The sequence below is a fragment of the Mytilus californianus genome, unplaced genomic scaffold, assembly GCF_021869535.1.
Source record: "Mytilus californianus isolate M0D057914Y unplaced genomic scaffold, xbMytCali1.0.p SCAF_4, whole genome shotgun sequence".
NCBI classification, from domain to species: Eukaryota; Metazoa; Mollusca; class Bivalvia; order Mytilida; family Mytilidae; genus Mytilus; species Mytilus californianus.
The window spans coordinates 112,536,460-112,555,443 of record NW_026262690.1 but is presented as its reverse complement, the minus strand read 5'-3'; the positions used below and the strand labels follow the sequence as shown (position 1 = coordinate 112,555,443).

At 33.7% G+C, this 18,984-nt stretch overlaps 17 non-coding genes across 17 annotated transcripts; 9 read left to right on the top strand and 8 right to left on the bottom strand.

The window, feature by feature from the left end:
• The first annotated feature begins 845 nt into the window (after window positions 1-845).
• Window positions 846-955, top strand: Trnai-uau (transfer RNA isoleucine (anticodon UAU)). Its single transcript has 2 exons — window positions 846-883; window positions 920-955. It is a non-coding gene; the product is annotated as a tRNA-Ile (tRNA).
• Window positions 956-1,742: 787 nt separating this feature from the next.
• Trnay-gua (transfer RNA tyrosine (anticodon GUA)) lies at window positions 1,743-1,832 on the bottom strand. Its single transcript is given in 2 exon segments — window positions 1,743-1,778; window positions 1,796-1,832. It is a non-coding gene; the product is annotated as a tRNA-Tyr (tRNA).
• A 375-nt stretch (window positions 1,833-2,207) lies between these two features.
• On the top strand, window positions 2,208-2,317 carry Trnai-uau (transfer RNA isoleucine (anticodon UAU)). The gene is made up of 2 exons: window positions 2,208-2,245; window positions 2,282-2,317. It is a non-coding gene; the product is annotated as a tRNA-Ile (tRNA).
• Window positions 2,318-3,108: 791 nt separating this feature from the next.
• Window positions 3,109-3,198, bottom strand: Trnay-gua (transfer RNA tyrosine (anticodon GUA)). Its single transcript is given in 2 exon segments — window positions 3,109-3,144; window positions 3,162-3,198. It is a non-coding gene; the product is annotated as a tRNA-Tyr (tRNA).
• Window positions 3,199-3,573: 375 nt separating this feature from the next.
• Trnai-uau (transfer RNA isoleucine (anticodon UAU)) lies at window positions 3,574-3,683 on the top strand. Its single transcript has 2 exons — window positions 3,574-3,611; window positions 3,648-3,683. It is a non-coding gene; the product is annotated as a tRNA-Ile (tRNA).
• Window positions 3,684-11,213: 7,530 nt separating this feature from the next.
• On the bottom strand, window positions 11,214-11,303 carry Trnay-gua (transfer RNA tyrosine (anticodon GUA)). The gene is given in 2 exon segments: window positions 11,214-11,249; window positions 11,267-11,303. It is a non-coding gene; the product is annotated as a tRNA-Tyr (tRNA).
• Window positions 11,304-11,678: 375 nt separating this feature from the next.
• On the top strand, window positions 11,679-11,788 carry Trnai-uau (transfer RNA isoleucine (anticodon UAU)). The gene is made up of 2 exons: window positions 11,679-11,716; window positions 11,753-11,788. It is a non-coding gene; the product is annotated as a tRNA-Ile (tRNA).
• A 791-nt stretch (window positions 11,789-12,579) lies between these two features.
• Trnay-gua (transfer RNA tyrosine (anticodon GUA)) lies at window positions 12,580-12,669 on the bottom strand. The gene is given in 2 exon segments: window positions 12,580-12,615; window positions 12,633-12,669. It is a non-coding gene; the product is annotated as a tRNA-Tyr (tRNA).
• Window positions 12,670-13,044: 375 nt separating this feature from the next.
• On the top strand, window positions 13,045-13,154 carry Trnai-uau (transfer RNA isoleucine (anticodon UAU)). Its single transcript has 2 exons — window positions 13,045-13,082; window positions 13,119-13,154. It is a non-coding gene; the product is annotated as a tRNA-Ile (tRNA).
• A 791-nt stretch (window positions 13,155-13,945) lies between these two features.
• On the bottom strand, window positions 13,946-14,035 carry Trnay-gua (transfer RNA tyrosine (anticodon GUA)). Its single transcript is given in 2 exon segments — window positions 13,946-13,981; window positions 13,999-14,035. It is a non-coding gene; the product is annotated as a tRNA-Tyr (tRNA).
• Window positions 14,036-14,410: 375 nt separating this feature from the next.
• Trnai-uau (transfer RNA isoleucine (anticodon UAU)) lies at window positions 14,411-14,520 on the top strand. The gene is made up of 2 exons: window positions 14,411-14,448; window positions 14,485-14,520. It is a non-coding gene; the product is annotated as a tRNA-Ile (tRNA).
• Window positions 14,521-15,311: 791 nt separating this feature from the next.
• On the bottom strand, window positions 15,312-15,401 carry Trnay-gua (transfer RNA tyrosine (anticodon GUA)). The gene is given in 2 exon segments: window positions 15,312-15,347; window positions 15,365-15,401. It is a non-coding gene; the product is annotated as a tRNA-Tyr (tRNA).
• Window positions 15,402-15,776: 375 nt separating this feature from the next.
• Trnai-uau (transfer RNA isoleucine (anticodon UAU)) lies at window positions 15,777-15,886 on the top strand. Its single transcript has 2 exons — window positions 15,777-15,814; window positions 15,851-15,886. It is a non-coding gene; the product is annotated as a tRNA-Ile (tRNA).
• A 791-nt stretch (window positions 15,887-16,677) lies between these two features.
• On the bottom strand, window positions 16,678-16,767 carry Trnay-gua (transfer RNA tyrosine (anticodon GUA)). Its single transcript is given in 2 exon segments — window positions 16,678-16,713; window positions 16,731-16,767. It is a non-coding gene; the product is annotated as a tRNA-Tyr (tRNA).
• Window positions 16,768-17,142: 375 nt separating this feature from the next.
• On the top strand, window positions 17,143-17,252 carry Trnai-uau (transfer RNA isoleucine (anticodon UAU)). Its single transcript has 2 exons — window positions 17,143-17,180; window positions 17,217-17,252. It is a non-coding gene; the product is annotated as a tRNA-Ile (tRNA).
• Window positions 17,253-18,043: 791 nt separating this feature from the next.
• Trnay-gua (transfer RNA tyrosine (anticodon GUA)) lies at window positions 18,044-18,133 on the bottom strand. The gene is given in 2 exon segments: window positions 18,044-18,079; window positions 18,097-18,133. It is a non-coding gene; the product is annotated as a tRNA-Tyr (tRNA).
• A 375-nt stretch (window positions 18,134-18,508) lies between these two features.
• On the top strand, window positions 18,509-18,618 carry Trnai-uau (transfer RNA isoleucine (anticodon UAU)). Its single transcript has 2 exons — window positions 18,509-18,546; window positions 18,583-18,618. It is a non-coding gene; the product is annotated as a tRNA-Ile (tRNA).
• The last annotated feature ends 366 nt before the right edge of the window (window positions 18,619-18,984 follow it).

The window sequence follows — 18,984 nt, the reverse complement described above, 5'->3', positions numbered from 1 at the left end:
AACATGTGACTTAGATTTTCTATACCCTGGCCGCACGTTTTGCATGTGCTAGTATCTGCCTGACCTATTCTGACCAACTTTTCGAGTGTAAAAATAGCTCTATGGACAATCCTATAGTTTAAGCAATGACAATCAGGAGGTAAACAACACTGATTGACAACCAAATAAAGATTTTTGAAATTGAGAGACGGATATAGCTCCGCCCAATGCTTTTCAGCAGAGGGCGTTTCAAAAAATTTTGTCAAAAGAAGGCTGTAAAATAATTTCGTCACAGCACTTCTAATGTGAATTTCTCTATCGTTATCTAAACAAATTTTAACAATCGGAGTAATCTCAACATTTAGAGGATTTTCGGATTTTAATAGTTCTTTCCACTCGTCAGGAATACATCGAATAATTTTTTCAAAAGCTGTTTTTATTTGTTCTGTTTTTTCCACAGTCTCCCGCTCTACCAACTGAGCTATCACGGGCTGATGACAATTACCAGTAAATTTATGTATTTATTGTAAAGAATGTCTACGGAAGTTGGTCATATGATGTGGCCTATTTTGAAGAAATGTTTTCATGTACCTTGTTCAATCTTTATATTAGGACATTGCAAAATATCAATTATGATGAACGGAAAAAGTCTGGCTTCCCTATGTTAAATATAATTCTTTGGAATATTCTTTACAGAACATAACAGGAGTGTCCAGAATATATGTTGTCTCATTCATTAAGGTATATGTAAAAAATAACATAGAAAATGGAACGTAAAGATTCATCGGCTTCATTTATAATGCAGACGTTACGCCAGAAAACAACTGTTGTATAAAAGCTTAAGTTTTAAGTCACTTTGTAACATTGCTCCGGTGGCACAATCGGTTAGCGCGCCGTACTTATAGACAGTACCTTCACTGTGCATAGCACAGTATGAGGAATGCGGAGGTTGTGAGTTCGATCCTCACCCGGAGCAATTAGTTTTTTACCTTTCAATTTATTAAATTTGATACCTTCCAGTAACGCTTGTCCACTTGTTACGATCAGAATCTCTTTGACAAGGGAATTGTATCGACTAAAACATGATTTGACCCGGGCTGTATTGGTGAGTATGAGTATGCCTTTGAGTGTACACGTGTAGTTTTGATTCGATATCAATTTACGTACAGTCGTATCATTTCGATGTAAATTTATATGTACGGTTTTCAATTCTTGTTATCTCACCAGCAGCATGTTCGGCAATGTATAGTACTCAAAAATAGAAAATGTGTAATTGAAATGTTCATTCGATAGACTGACTGTCTTGGCATAATTTGAAATGTGTGAGTTTTCTTCAAATTGACAGAGACTGATCACTGGGCATCAGCAAAATAACTCTTCTTTTCTCCTGACTCGTATTGATTTTACTGGTCCAATTTCTGAGATGATAATACCTCTCTAGTATCGTTACAGTCTGTTTGCTTGAATGCGTTAAATTCAGTTGATTGTTCCCACTTTTTTATTTCTTTGCATGCCTGTATATCTAGGAAATTGACCTGGTGCACACTATTTGCCTAAAGCTATTCTATTGACAAGTTATTTTTGTAATGTTACGCATTTAATATATCATTCTCAGTGGTTTTATGTGTTAGTTACTTTATTATTATTTCAACAAGAAAGAAAAACTCAGTGTAATAGTTTCCAAAATTTTATATATGGAGAATAATCTCACATTGGAGAAAAGAACAAATCCTGGGCTATAACGTGAAGGTGACAAAAATATATCCCGCGAGGCGGATTCGAACCACCGACCTAGAGATTACTAGATTCTATACCACTACAGTCTCCCGCTCTACCAACTGAGCTATCACGGGCTGATGACAATTACCAGTAAATTTATGTATTTATTGTAAAGAATGTCTACGGAAGTTGGTCATATGATGTGGCCTATTTTGAAGAAATGTTTTCATGTACCTTGTTCAATCTTTATATTAGGACATTGCAAAATATCAATTATGATGAACGGAAAAAGTCTGGCTTCCCTATGTTAAATATAATTCTTTGGAATATTCTTTACAGAACATAACAGGAGTGTCCAGAATATATGTTGTCTCATTCATTAAGGTATATGTAAAAAATAACATAGAAAATGGAACGTAAAGATTCATCGGCTTCATTTATAATGCAGACGTTACGCCAGAAAACAACTGTTGTATAAAAGCTTAAGTTTTAAGTCACTTTGTAACATTGCTCCGGTGGCACAATCGGTTAGCGCGCCGTACTTATAGACAGTACCTTCACTGTGCATAGCACAGTATGAGGAATGCGGAGGTTGTGAGTTCGATCCTCACCCGGAGCAATTAGTTTTTTACCTTTCAATTTATTAAATTTGATACCTTCCAGTAACGCTTGTCCACTTGTTACGATCAGAATCTCTTTGACAAGGGAATTGTATCGACTAAAACATGATTTGACCCGGGCTGTATTGGTGAGTATGAGTATGCCTTTGAGTGTACACGTGTAGTTTTGATTCGATATCAATTTACGTACAGTCGTATCATTTCGATGTAAATTTATATGTACGGTTTTCAATTCTTGTTATCTCACCAGCAGCATGTTCGGCAATGTATAGTACTCAAAAATAGAAAATGTGTAATTGAAATGTTCATTCGATAGACTGACTGTCTTGGCATAATTTGAAATGTGTGAGTTTTCTTCAAATTGACAGAGACTGATCACTGGGCATCAGCAAAATAACTCTTCTTTTCTCCTGACTCGTATTGATTTTACTGGTCCAATTTCTGAGATGATAATACCTCTCTAGTATCGTTACAGTCTGTTTGCATGCTTGAATGCGTTAAATTCAGTTGATTGTTCCCACTTTTTTATTTCTTTGCATGCCTGTATATCTAGGAAATTGACCTGGTGCACACTATTTGCCTAAAGCTATTCTATTGACAAGTTATTTTTGTAATGTTACGCATTTAATATATCATTCTCAGTGGTTTTATGTGTTAGTTACTTTATTATTATTTCAACAAGAAAAAAAAACTCAGTGTAATAGTTTCCAAAATTTTATATATGGAGAATAATCTCACATTGGAGAAAAGAACAAATCCTGGGCTATAACGTGAAGGTGACAAAAATATATCCCGCGAGGCGGATTCGAACCACCGACCTAGAGATTACTAGATTCTATACCACTACAGTCTCCCGCTCTACCAACTGAGCTATCACGGGCTGATGACAATTACCAGTAAATTTATGTATTTATTGTAAAGAATGTCTACGGAAGTTGGTCATATGATGTGGCCTATTTTGAAGAAATGTTTTCATGTACCTTGTTCAATCTTTATATTAGGACATTGCAAAATATCAATTATGATGAACGGAAAAAGTCTGGCTTCCCTATGTTAAATATAATTCTTTGGAATATTCTTTACAGAACATAACAGGAGTGTCCAGAATATATGTTGTCTCATTCATTAAGGTATATGTAAAAAATAACATAGAAAATGGAACGTAAAGATTCATCGGCTTCATTTATAATGCAGACGTTACGCCAGAAAACAACTGTTGTATAAAAGCTTAAGTTTTAAGTCACTTTGTAACATTGCTCCGGTGGCACAATCGGTTAGCGCGCCGTACTTATAGACAGTACCTTCACTGTGCATAGCACAGTATGAGGAATGCGGAGGTTGTGAGTTCGATCCTCACCCGGAGCAATTAGTTTTTTACCTTTCAATTTATTAAATTTGATACCTTCCAGTAACGCTTGTCCACTTGTTACGATCAGAATCTCTTTGACAAGGGAATTGTATCGACTAAAACATGATTTGACCCGGGCTGTATTGGTGAGTATGAGTATGCCTTTGAGTGTACACGTGTAGTTTTGATTCGATATCAATTTACGTACAGTCGTATCATTTCGATGTAAATTTATATGTACGGTTTTCAATTCTTGTTATCTCACCAGCAGCATGTTCGGCAATGTATAGTACTCAAAAATAGAAAATGTGTAATTGAAATGTTCATTCGATAGACTGACTGTCTTGGCATAATTTGAAATGTGTGAGTTTTCTTCAAATTGACAGAGACTGATCACTGGGCATCAGCAAAATAACTCTTCTTTTCTCCTGACTCGTATTGATTTTACTGGTCCAATTTCTGAGATGATAATACCTCTCTAGTATCGTTACAGTCTGTTTGCATGCTTGAATGCGTTAAATTCAGTTGATTGTTCCCACTTTTTTATTTCTTTGCATGCCTGTATATCTAGGAAATTGACCTGGTGCACACTATTTGCCTAAAGCTATTCTATTGACAAGTTATTTTTGTAATGTTACGCATTTAATATATCATTCTCAGTGGTTTTATGTGTTAGTTACTTTATTATTATTTCAACAAGAAAGAAAAACTCAGTGTAATAGTTTCCAAAATTTTATATATGGAGAATAATCTCACATTGGAGAAAAGAACAAATCCTGGGCTATAACGTGAAGGTGACAAAAATATATCCCGCGAGGCGGATTCGAACCACCGACCTAGAGATTACTAGATTCTATACCACTACAGTCTCCCGCTCTTTTTTTTTTTATCTTTATTAAAATCAAACATCATATTATACAAGTAAAACAATATATAAAATCAATTGTCCTTGATTGTTGTCATTATATACTAACTTTGTATTTACAATTCATCTACTACTGTTAATTTACATTTAAAGTACACAATATAAAGTATATAACTTAATTACAATTTAAAGACTAGAATATTGTCTGTTTCTTCTAACAATGGGTTATCTAATACAAACTTTTTTTGAAATATATGACTCATATTATGACATCGACAGAGATAGACATGCATATATGTTACATAATGTTTTAATGTATATTGAAATAATTTGATCAAATTTACATTAGAATAACCACTATTCAACAAGTTTCTCCTTCTGTAGATACAGTATCTGGCAACAGACATAAAAAAATTTAGAAACGTATCATTTACACCTTTCATATGCCATCTCAAACCCAAAATCAATAGTTCCTCACTTCTTATTAAACTAATCTTATCTGAATCACAGTTTTCAAACATTCTAACCAACAAAGATGATAAATAATTATGAAAATCTTGAAGCTTATCACAATTCATAAATATATGCAGGATGTCCTCCTTTTCACTGCAACATACTTTACAAATATTATCATCACCTAAACCTATCTTATGAAGTTTTACATTGGTAAAAATACAGTTATGTAACACCTTAAAGTCTAACTCAACCAAGTTAGAAGGTTTCCAATACATATTAACATGTGTCCATATTTTACTAAATGCTTCAGAACTTACATCAAATTCTGATTTCCATAACTCAATACCAACAGGTTCTTCAACAATATTTTCCAACATAATAGTATATAATGTTTTAGTACTACATAGTTTCAAATCATAATGCACATTTTTACAAATAATTGAAATGTCTATTGTTCTTGGTATAGATATTCTGTGAATATCAGTGTTCACTGTGTTTTTCCACTCTACAGGTATAACATTCAACAAATTTCTATATCTATCAATTACATACTGTACATTAACATCTTCATATACAACTTGAATCATTTCAACTATAGCATGATCTGGCAAGAAACCAGTTTTTACTTCAAAGCATATATCTTTGAGACAAACAATACCAGCACCTATAAAATCGTGCCATACAATTGTTCTGTTATTAACTATAATATTAGGATTTACAAACAAAGGCTGATCATAAATATTTTCTACAGACAATGGAAACTCTATTTTTTTCCTTATACAATTCAGTGCTTGAAAAAATTCTTGATAAACAACAGGAAGTTTTTTCAATTCACAATTAGGTATCACTGAATAAAAAACATTAAGACAAAGTTTCATATCATAAATTGAAGATACAAAATACTTAAATGTGTATTTCCATAATACTTCATATTCATCATCTAACAATCTGCCTAGAAATTTTAGCCTAAAAGCATATATTTTACACTTGATATCAGCAACATTTAAACCACCTCTACTTTTATCATCTACTATACAGTTATATTTTACTAAATGACATCTATTTTTCCATATAAAATTCAGACAAACTCTTTTTATCTCTATATAAGCCCATTCGGGTAATGCAGTAACAAACAATGCATACCAAAATCTAGATAACATCAGTGAATTGATAACACTAACCCTGCCATGTATAGTAAGTCTTCTCAATAACCATATGTTGAGAAGGGTTTTTATCTTAACTATTTTATTTTTCCAATTCATTTCATCACACATTTTTCTATTTTTTCCAATAAAAACTCCCAACAGTTGAAAATAATCTACACAAACTTTTAGACCAATGTGATCTTTTTCTAATACAGATAATGTACCGGTACCTAAACATAATATCTCTGACTTTTGTCTGTTTATTCTGGCGCCTGTTGCTTTGCTATACAAATCGAATTCCTTAAACACTTCAGGAATAGATTCCTTATTACATAAAGACAAAGTTGTATCATCAGCATGTTGATAAATCAAACCAATCTTGTTACTTTTTGGGATATTAATTCCCTTTATATTTACATTTTGTACAATTTTACAGTGCAGTGGTTCTGCAATAAGTACATATAATAAGGCACTAATTGGACAACCTTGCCTAATACCATTCTTTATGACAAAATACTTTGTTAAAAAGCCATTACATTTGACTGCACTATTTATACCATTATAAAATATACTAATCCATTTCACAAATCTCTCACCAAAACCAAATTTCTTCAATACTTCTAACAGATAAGTATGACTAACTCTATCAAAAGCATTTGCTTGATCTAATTTTAAAAAATATCCCTCAAGATCATCTCTTTCAACAAGTTCCATAATATCTCTAACATTTGAAATATTATTTGAGATATCTCTTCCCATAATACAACAAGTTTGATCTTCAGAAATTATCTTCGGTAATACAGATTTTAATCTATTTGACATAATTCTTGCTAAAATTTTATAATCTACTTGCAATAAAGATATTGGCCTATAATTTTTCAAAAAATTCCTTTCACCTTTTTTCTTATAAACCAGACTTATAATTCCACATTTCATTGATCTACTTAAAATACCTTCCTCTTCAATCACATCAAACAATTTCAATAACACATATTTTAATTCAGAATAAAATTTACAATAAAACTCTACAGTAAGTCCGTCTGAACCAGGACTTTTATTTTTAGACAATTGATTAATAGCTTTACACAATTCATCTTCTGTTACATCATCATTACATATATTGTTATCATCATCATTTACTGTTTTTGTAACAAAATTTAACAATTCTGACATCTTATTTTCATCAGTAGTTACACATGAATATAAATCACTAAAAAAACTATGTTGTAATTCTAAAATACCATCAGTATCTGACACAGTATCACCATTATCATTTAATAATTCTTTTATAGCATTACTCTCTTGTTTATACTTTTCTAAATTTAGAAAGTATTTTGTATTTTTATCAGACTCCACAGCCCATACAGCTTTAGCTCTCAATACTGCTCCTTTACACTTTTCAATTTCTAAATTTGACAGTTCTAATTTAAGACTTTCTAATTTGGCAATATCAATTACAATACCACTAGCTGCCTTTTCACAAAGGTTATTGATTTGCCTTTCTAATCTAAAATACTCTTTCTTGTTTTGTTTAGCTAAATCAGATGACAATATCTGAGAATATCTTTTAATTCTATACTTTAAGTTATCCCACCAAACTAAAAAATCTCTATGAAATAATTCACTTTCTTTTTCCTGTGATATAATATCTTTAACTCTTTGTACATATTCTTCGTTAAACAACAATGTGTTATTCAAAATCCAGAGTCCAGGACCTCTTTCAATACATGTACAATTTAAATTCATAATAACAAAAGAGTGGTCACTCATACTAGTAACATTATAATACAAACTTTGTACAAAAGATGACATATTCCTACTAACAAGAAAATAATCTATTCTACTTTGTTGTAGTTTACCCTCTGAAATTCGTTTCCAGGAAAATATTCGACAATCTGGGTTTCTAGCCCTCCATATATCATATACATTATTATCATCCATCAATTTAGTCAGTTTTCTATAGGGTTCATCATTTATATGACAAGTTTTACTTCCTCTGTCTAACACAGACAAAGAGGTATTAAAATCACCTCCAATAATCAAATTATCTAAATCTTTAGTATAATCTATCACAAAATCATAGAAATTACATCTATCAGAAACTACATTAGGTGCATACAAAGAAATAAAGTTTACCAATGTATCATTCTCATAATAAGTCACATGAATAAATCTACCTTGATCATCTTTATAAATACATTTTATTTTATCTTTATAATAATTGCTAGCTAGAACAGCCACACCCTGTCTGCCGTCCATACCATTACTATAATAAATATCACCTTCATACATATGTTTTACACCTTTAATAAAATCATCATCCCAAAATGTTTCTTGAAGTAACACAATACCAAATTTTCTGTCTTGTACAGTACTTAGAAATCTTTGTAAATTTACAACATTTCTCATACCATTACAATTCAAACTACATATAACAACCATTACAAAAAATATTAAACAATGACATATATATCTATCCATTTTTACTTTTTGTACTTTTTGACAAATTTCTAACAGTTTGACTATTCAGATTTGGAGCAATTTTTAGTTTATTTCTCCTTTCTTTTTTCTTTTCTTTTTTTCTGATTTTTTTTAACATTTTGATACTAATACATTTTTCCATCCCGCTATCAATAATGTTACAATCTGTATTTAACTCTACATCAGAACAGACAAATGATTCCTTATTATTACTTGCACCTTCAACATTGACTTCTTCGTCATCATCACAGGTGCTATATTCATCATCCATATCTATCGAGTGCTCCTCTGTTGCCATCTCCACATTACACTCTTCTGTAACAATAATGTCAACAGGAGAGCACTCTTCATTTTTTTTCTTTTTAACAACCTCATCAGAATCACTGTCTGCTCTTTTGTTTTTATCTTGAGCCTGTTCAATTACATTAATATCATCATCACCATCATCACCATCATCAAATATTTGATCATCCCTGTCAAATTTCCGTTTCCTGCTGTCCTCCTGTATGCCACTACTATTGGCATGGACCTCTGCTACAACAATTTTAACATTCATATGGGAATCATCTACTTTTTTCAACTCTGTTTGTTCATCATCAATTATATTTTCACTACTTTCTACATCATCATCCTTAAATTGTATAACTACCTCACTGCCATCATCCTTATCTTTATCTTCATCAATATTTTGATCCATACAGGTACAGTTCTTCAATAATTCCGAACAATTATCACATTTACATTCACAGGGTTGCCTATCACAGTCTTGACAGGGGCACACACATGATTCCTCATGGCAGTACATACAACTACATATACACGGATATTGTTCACACTTTAAACAAACACAGGTGCAAACCTTATTGCCACAAATACTACATTTGCACATACAAAAGAATTTTCCACATTCCTTACAATTCTTTGACGCATCAGGTGTCCTATTGTTCCTTCCAAAAGTACCCCGAGTACAAACACACAATAATGGTAAATTGCTACACGACTTGCATTTAGTTGCTTTGCAATACCTCTTTGGATGTCCTACCTCACCACAGCCATGGCATTCAAAATGAGGACAATTATTTTTCATGTGATCCGGCGACAAGCATTCCGAACATACTTTTGTTTGGTTATTATGTTTCAGTCTGAAATATTTCGTTTCAGATCCTATTTTAAACGGTATTGTCCAAGGTAGAGCTACTAATCCCGGAGGGAACTTACATCGCATGAACCTGGTACCGTCCGCAACTTGCGTACCTGGAACCGTTCTTCTATATATAGGAGACACGACATTAACTCCTTTAATAGCTAGTTTAATTCGAATATCTTCATCTGGAACATATGACGGCAGTTTCATTACAGACACAACAGTAATATCAGAATGCATTAAGCTTACTGAATATTCCCTGCTTCCAATAGATATACCACCCAACAACTTTAAAGCATTCTGTTTACTATCCATAGTTACATCGTACGAAGATGCATCATGCTGAACCACAGCTAAAACAGTATTTAGTCCTGTGATAGTCTCAACTTCTTCAATAATTATTCTCTCTTTAATAACATTTGTATTTAATCGTTCGATCCTGATAGTACAATCCCTTGAGTACGATTTATCTCCAACAACATAGTTTTGTTTCTGTCGATTTGGAGATCGAAAATGTTTGTTAGTCACCTTATCCATTTTTCCGAACGCAAAACAAAATAATTCAAAACAACGAAGTAAGACACGTTACTGTCCCCTTCACACTGGATCCCCTCCCCCTTATCCTGTTTGCCGATAAACAGGAATAAGGGTACTCATACAAGTCAAAATACAGTCAAAAATAAACTTTTCACATTAATAAATACTATGTACAACAATTCGAGTGGAAAACATTCATCCAAACTCACCAATTTCGGAAAATTTATAGAGTCCTATAAACACTACATGTTGACCTTCCGGTGCGTTCGAACCATCCAAGTGTACACGTGTAGTTTTGATTCGATATCAATTTACGTACAGTCGTATCATTTCGATGTAAATTTATATGTACGGTTTTCAATTCTTGTTATCTCACCAGCAGCATGTTCGGCAATGTATAGTACTCAAAAATAGAAAATGTGTAATTGAAATGTTCATTCGATAGACTGACTGTCTTGGCATAATTTGAAATGTGTGAGTTTTCTTCAAATTGACAGAGACTGATCACTGGGCATCAGCAAAATAACTCTTCTTTTCTCCTGACTCGTATTGATTTTACTGGTCCAATTTCTGAGATGATAATACCTCTCTAGTATCGTTACAGTCTGTTTGCATGCTTGAATGCGTTAAATTCAGTTGATTGTTCCCACTTTTTTATTTCTTTGCATGCCTGTATATCTAGGAAATTGACCTGGTGCACACTATTTGCCTAAAGCTATTCTATTGACAAGTTATTTTTGTAATGTTACGCATTTAATATATCATTCTCAGTGGTTTTATGTGTTAGTTACTTTATTATTATTTCAACAAGAAAGAAAAACTCAGTGTAATAGTTTCCAAAATTTTATATATGGAGAATAATCTCACATTGGAGAAAAGAACAAATCCTGGGCTATAACGTGAAGGTGACAAAAATATATCCCGCGAGGCGGATTCGAACCACCGACCTAGAGATTACTAGATTCTATACCACTACAGTCTCCCGCTCTACCAACTGAGCTATCACGGGCTGATGACAATTACCAGTAAATTTATGTATTTATTGTAAAGAATGTCTACGGAAGTTGGTCATATGATGTGGCCTATTTTGAAGAAATGTTTTCATGTACCTTGTTCAATCTTTATATTAGGACATTGCAAAATATCAATTATGATGAACGGAAAAAGTCTGGCTTCCCTATGTTAAATATAATTCTTTGGAATATTCTTTACAGAACATAACAGGAGTGTCCAGAATATATGTTGTCTCATTCATTAAGGTATATGTAAAAAATAACATAGAAAATGGAACGTAAAGATTCATCGGCTTCATTTATAATGCAGACGTTACGCCAGAAAACAACTGTTGTATAAAAGCTTAAGTTTTAAGTCACTTTGTAACATTGCTCCGGTGGCACAATCGGTTAGCGCGCCGTACTTATAGACAGTACCTTCACTGTGCATAGCACAGTATGAGGAATGCGGAGGTTGTGAGTTCGATCCTCACCCGGAGCAATTAGTTTTTTACCTTTCAATTTATTAAATTTGATACCTTCCAGTAACGCTTGTCCACTTGTTACGATCAGAATCTCTTTGACAAGGGAATTGTATCGACTAAAACATGATTTGACCCGGGCTGTATTGGTGAGTATGAGTATGCCTTTGAGTGTACACGTGTAGTTTTGATTCGATATCAATTTACGTACAGTCGTATCATTTCGATGTAAATTTATATGTACGGTTTTCAATTCTTGTTATCTCACCAGCAGCATGTTCGGCAATGTATAGTACTCAAAAATAGAAAATGTGTAATTGAAATGTTCATTCGATAGACTGACTGTCTTGGCATAATTTGAAATGTGTGAGTTTTCTTCAAATTGACAGAGACTGATCACTGGGCATCAGCAAAATAACTCTTCTTTTCTCCTGACTCGTATTGATTTTACTGGTCCAATTTCTGAGATGATAATACCTCTCTAGTATCGTTACAGTCTGTTTGCATGCTTGAATGCGTTAAATTCAGTTGATTGTTCCCACTTTTTTATTTCTTTGCATGCCTGTATATCTAGGAAATTGACCTGGTGCACACTATTTGCCTAAAGCTATTCTATTGACAAGTTATTTTTGTAATGTTACGCATTTAATATATCATTCTCAGTGGTTTTATGTGTTAGTTACTTTATTATTATTTCAACAAGAAAGAAAAACTCAGTGTAATAGTTTCCAAAATTTTATATATGGAGAATAATCTCACATTGGAGAAAAGAACAAATCCTGGGCTATAACGTGAAGGTGACAAAAATATATCCCGCGAGGCGGATTCGAACCACCGACCTAGAGATTACTAGATTCTATACCACTACAGTCTCCCGCTCTACCAACTGAGCTATCACGGGCTGATGACAATTACCAGTAAATTTATGTATTTATTGTAAAGAATGTCTACGGAAGTTGGTCATATGATGTGGCCTATTTTGAAGAAATGTTTTCATGTACCTTGTTCAATCTTTATATTAGGACATTGCAAAATATCAATTATGATGAACGGAAAAAGTCTGGCTTCCCTATGTTAAATATAATCCTTTGGAATATTCTTTACAGAACATAACAGGAGTGTCCAGAATATATGTTGTCTCATTCATTAAGGTATATGTAAAAAATAACATAGAAAATGGAACGTAAAGATTCATCGGCTTCATTTATAATGCAGACGTTACGCCAGAAAACAACTGTTGTATAAAAGCTTAAGTTTTAAGTCACTTTGTAACATTGCTCCGGTGGCACAATCGGTTAGCGCGCCGTACTTATAGACAGTACCTTCACTGTGCATAGCACAGTATGAGGAATGCGGAGGTTGTGAGTTCGATCCTCACCCGGAGCAATTAGTTTTTTACCTTTCAATTTATTAAATTTGATACCTTCCAGTAACGCTTGTCCACTTGTTACGATCAGAATCTCTTTGACAAGGGAATTGTATCGACTAAAACATGATTTGACCCGGGCTGTATTGGTGAGTATGAGTATGCCTTTGAGTGTACACGTGTAGTTTTGATTCGATATCAATTTACGTACAGTCGTATCATTTCGATGTAAATTTATATGTACGGTTTTCAATTCTTGTTATCTCACCAGCAGCATGTTCGGCAATGTATAGTACTCAAAAATAGAAAATGTGTAATTGAAATGTTCATTCGATAGACTGACTGTCTTGGCATAATTTGAAATGTGTGAGTTTTCTTCAAATTGACAGAGACTGATCACTGGGCATCAGCAAAATAACTCTTCTTTTCTCCTGACTCGTATTGATTTTACTGGTCCAATTTCTGAGATGATAATACCTCTCTAGTATCGTTACAGTCTGTTTGCATGCTTGAATGCGTTAAATTCAGTTGATTGTTCCCACTTTTTTATTTCTTTGCATGCCTGTATATCTAGGAAATTGACCTGGTGCACACTATTTGCCTAAAGCTATTCTATTGACAAGTTATTTTTGTAATGTTACGCATTTAATATATCATTCTCAGTGGTTTTATGTGTTAGTTACTTTATTATTATTTCAACAAGAAAGAAAAACTCAGTGTAATAGTTTCCAAAATTTTATATATGGAGAATAATCTCACATTGGAGAAAAGAACAAATCCTGGGCTATAACGTGAAGGTGACAAAAATATATCCCGCGAGGCGGATTCGAACCACCGACCTAGAGATTACTAGATTCTATACCACTACAGTCTCCCGCTCTACCAACTGAGCTATCACGGGCTGATGACAATTACCAGTAAATTTATGTATTTATTGTAAAGAATGTCTACGGAAGTTGGTCATATGATGTGGCCTATTTTGAAGAAATGTTTTCATGTACCTTGTTCAATCTTTATATTAGGACATTGCAAAATATCAATTATGATGAACGGAAAAAGTCTGGCTTCCCTATGTTAAATATAATTCTTTGGAATATTCTTTACAGAACATAACAGGAGTGTCCAGAATATATGTTGTCTCATTCATTAAGGTATATGTAAAAAATAACATAGAAAATGGAACGTAAAGATTCATCGGCTTCATTTATAATGCAGACGTTACGCCAGAAAACAACTGTTGTATAAAAGCTTAAGTTTTAAGTCACTTTGTAACATTGCTCCGGTGGCACAATCGGTTAGCGCGCCGTACTTATAGACAGTACCTTCACTGTGCATAGCACAGTATGAGGAATGCGGAGGTTGTGAGTTCGATCCTCACCCGGAGCAATTAGTTTTTTACCTTTCAATTTATTAAATTTGATACCTTCCAGTAACGCTTGTCCACTTGTTACGATCAGAATCTCTTTGACAAGGGAATTGTATCGACTAAAACATGATTTGACCCGGGCTGTATTGGTGAGTATGAGTATGCCTTTGAGTGTACACGTGTAGTTTTGATTCGATATCAATTTACGTACAGTCGTATCATTTCGATGTAAATTTATATGTACGGTTTTCAATTCTTGTTATCTCACCAGCAGCATGTTCGGCAATGTATAGTACTCAAAAATAGAAAATGTGTAATTGAAATGTTCATTCGATAGACTGACTGTCTTGGCATAATTTGAAATGTGTGAGTTTTCTTCAAATTGACAGAGACTGATCACTGGGCATCAGCAAAATAACTCTTCTTTTCTCCTGACTCGTATTGATTTTACTGGTCCAATTTCTGAGATGATAATACCTCTCTAGTATCGTTACAGTCTGTTTGCATGCTTGAATGCGTTAAATTCAGTTGATTGTTCCCACTTTTTTATTTCTTTGCATGCCTGTATATCTAGGAAATTGACCTGGTGCACACTATTTGCCTAAAGCTAATCTATTGACAAGTTATTTTTGTAATGTTACGCATTTAATATATCATTCTCAGTGGTTTTATGTGTTAGTTACTTTATTATTATTTCAACAAGAAAGAAAAACTCAGTGTAATAGTTTCCAAAATTTTATATATGGAGAATAATCTCACATTGGAGAAAAGAACAAATCCTGGGCTATAACGTGAAGGTGACAAAAATATATCCCGCGAGGCGGATTCGAACCACCGACCTAGAGATTACTAGATTCTATACCACTACAGTCTCCCGCTCTACCAACTGAGCTATCACGGGCTGATGACAATTACCAGTAAATTTATGTATTTATTGTAAAGAATGTCTACGGAAGTTGGTCATATGATGTGGCCTATTTTGAAGAAATGTTTTCATGTACCTTGTTTAATCTTTATATTAGGACATTGCAAAATATCAATTATGATGAACGGAAAAAGTCTGGCTTCCCTATGTTAAATATAATTCTTTGGAATATTCTTTACAGAACATAACAGGAGTGTCCAGAATATATGTTGTCTCATTCATTAAGGTATATGTAAAAAATAACATAGAAAATGGAACGTAAAGATTCATCGGCTTCATTTATAATGCAGACGTTACGCCAGAAAACAACTGTTGTATAAAAGCTTAAGTTTTAAGTCACTTTGTAACATTGCTCCGGTGGCACAATCGGTTAGCGCGCCGTACTTATAGACAGTACCTTCACTGTGCATAGCACAGTATGAGGAATGCGGAGGTTGTGAGTTCGATCCTCACCCGGAGCAATTAGTTTTTTACCTTTCAATTTATTAAATTTGATACCTTCCAGTAACGCTTGTCCACTTGTTACGATCAGAATCTCTTTGACAAGGGAATTGTATCGACTAAAACATGATTTGACCCGGGCTGTATTGGTGAGTATGAGTATGCCTTTGAGTGTACACGTGTAGTTTTGATTCGATATCAATTTACGTACAGTCGTATCATTTCGATGTAAATTTATATGTACGGTTTTCAATTCTTGTTATCTCACCAGCAGCATGTTCGGCAATGTATAGTACTCAAAAATAGAAAATGTGTAATTGAAATGTTCATTCGATAGACTGACTGTCTTGGCATAATTTGAAATGTGTGAGTTTTCTTCAAATTGACAGAGACTGATCACTGGGCATCAGCAAAATAACTCTTCTTTTCTCCTGACTCGTATTGATTTTACTGGTCCAATTTCTGAGATGATAATACCTCTCTAGTATCGTTACAGTCTGTTTGCATGCTTGAATGCGTTAAATTCAGTTGATTGTTCCCACTTTTTTATTTCTTTGCATGCCTGTATATCTAGGAAATTGACCTGGTGCACACTATTTGCCTAAAGCTATTCTATTGACAAGTTATTTTTGTAATGTTACGCATTTAATATATCATTCTCAGTGGTTTTATGTGTTAGTTACTTTATTATTATTTCAACAAGAAAGAAAAACTCAGTGTAATAGTTTCCAAAATTTTATATATGGAGAATAATCTCACATTGGAGAAAAGAACAAATCCTGGGCTATAACGTGAAGGTGACAAAAATATATCCCGCGAGGCGGATTCGAACCACCGACCTAGAGATTACTAGATTCTATACCACTACAGTCTCCCGCTCTACCAACTGAGTTATCACGGGCTGATGACAATTACCAGTAAATTTATGTATTTATTGTAAAGAATGTCTACGGAAGTTGGTCATATGATGTGGCCTATTTTGAAGAAATGTTTTCATGTACCTTGTTCAATCTTTATATTAGGACATTGCAAAATATCAATTATGATGAACGGAAAAAGTCTGGCTTCCCTATGTTAAATATAATTCTTTGGAATATTCTTTACAGAACATAACAGGAGTGTCCAGAATATATGTTGTCTCATTCATTAAGGTATATGTAAAAAATAACATAGAAAATGGAACGTAAAGATTCATCGGCTTCATTTATAATGCAGACGTTACGCCAGAAAACAACTGTTGTATAAAAGCTTAAGTTTTAAGTCACTTTGTAACATTGCTCCGGTGGCACAATCGGTTAGCGCGCCGTACTTATAGACAGTACCTTCACTGTGCATAGCACAGTATGAGGAATGCGGAGGTTGTGAGTTCGATCCTCACCCGGAGCAATTAGTTTTTTACCTTTCAATTTATTAAATTTGATACCTTCCAGTAACGCTTGTCCACTTGTTACGATCAGAATCTCTTTGACAAGGGAATTGTATCGACTAAAACATGATTTGACCCGGGCTGTATTGGTGAGTATGAGTATGCCTTTGAGTGTACACGTGTAGTTTTGATTCGATATCAATTTACGTACAGTCGTATCATTTCGATGTAAATTTATATGTACGGTTTTCAATTCTTGTTATCTCACCAGCAGCATGTTCGGCAATGTATAGTACTCAAAAATAGAAAATGTGTAATTGAAATGTTCATTCGATAGACTGACTGTCTTGGCATAATTTGAAATGTGTGAGTTTTCTTCAAATTGACAGAGACTGATCACTGGGCATCAGCAAAATAACTCTTCTTTTCTCCTGACTCGTATTGATTTTACTGGTCCAATTTCTGAGATGATAATACCTCTCTAGTATCGTTACAGTCTGTTTGCATGCTTGAATGCGTTAAATTCAGTTGATTGTTCCCACTTTTTTATTTCTTTGCATGCCTGTATATCTAGGAAATTGACCTGGTGCACACTATTTGCCTAAAGCTATTCTATTGACAAGTTATTTTTGTAATGTTACGCATTTAATATATCATTCTCAGTGGTTTTATGTGTTAGTTACTTTATTATTATTTCAACAAGAAAGAAAAACTCAGTGTAATAGTTTCCAAAATTTTATATATGGAGAATAATCTCACATTGGAGAAAAGAACAAATCCTGGGCTATAACGTGAAGGTGACAAAAATATATCCCGCGAGGCGGATTCGAACCACCGACCTAGAGATTACTAGATTCTATACCACTACAGTCTCCCGCTCTACCAACTGAGCTATCACGGGCTGATGACAATTACCAGTAAATTTATGTATTTATTGTAAAGAATGTCTACGGAAGTTGGTCATATGATGTGGCCTATTTTGAAGAAATGTTTTCATGTACCTTGTTCAATCTTTATATTAGGACATTGCAAAATATCAATTATGATGAACGGAAAAAGTCTGGCTTCCCTATGTTAAATATAATCCTTTGGAATATTCTTTACAGAACATAACAGGAGTGTCCAGAATATATGTTGTCTCATTCATTAAGGTATATGTAAAAAATAACATAGAAAATGGAACGTAAAGATTCATCGGCTTCATTTATAATGCAGACGTTACGCCAGAAAACAACTGTTGTATAAAAGCTTAAGTTTTAAGTCACTTTGTAACATTGCTCCGGTGGCACAATCGGTTAGCGCGCCGTACTTATAGACAGTACCTTCACTGTGCATAGCACAGTATGAGGAATGCGGAGGTTGTGAGTTCGATCCTCACCCGGAGCAATTAGTTTTTTACCTTTCAATTTATTAAATTTGATACCTTCCAGTAACGCTTGTCCACTTGTTACGATCAGAATCTCTTTGACAAGGGAATTGTATCGACTAAAACATGATTTGACCCGGGCTGTATTGGTGAGTATGAGTATGCCTTTGAGTGTACACGTGTAGTTTTGATTCGATATCAATTTACGTACAGTCGTATCATTTCGATGTAAATTTATATGTACGGTTTTCAATTCTTGTTATCTCACCAGCAGCATGTTCGGCAATGTATAGTACTCAAAAATAGAAAATGTGTAATTGAAATGTTCATTCGATAGACTGACTGTCTTGGCATAATTTGAAATGTGTGAGTTTTCTTCAAATTGA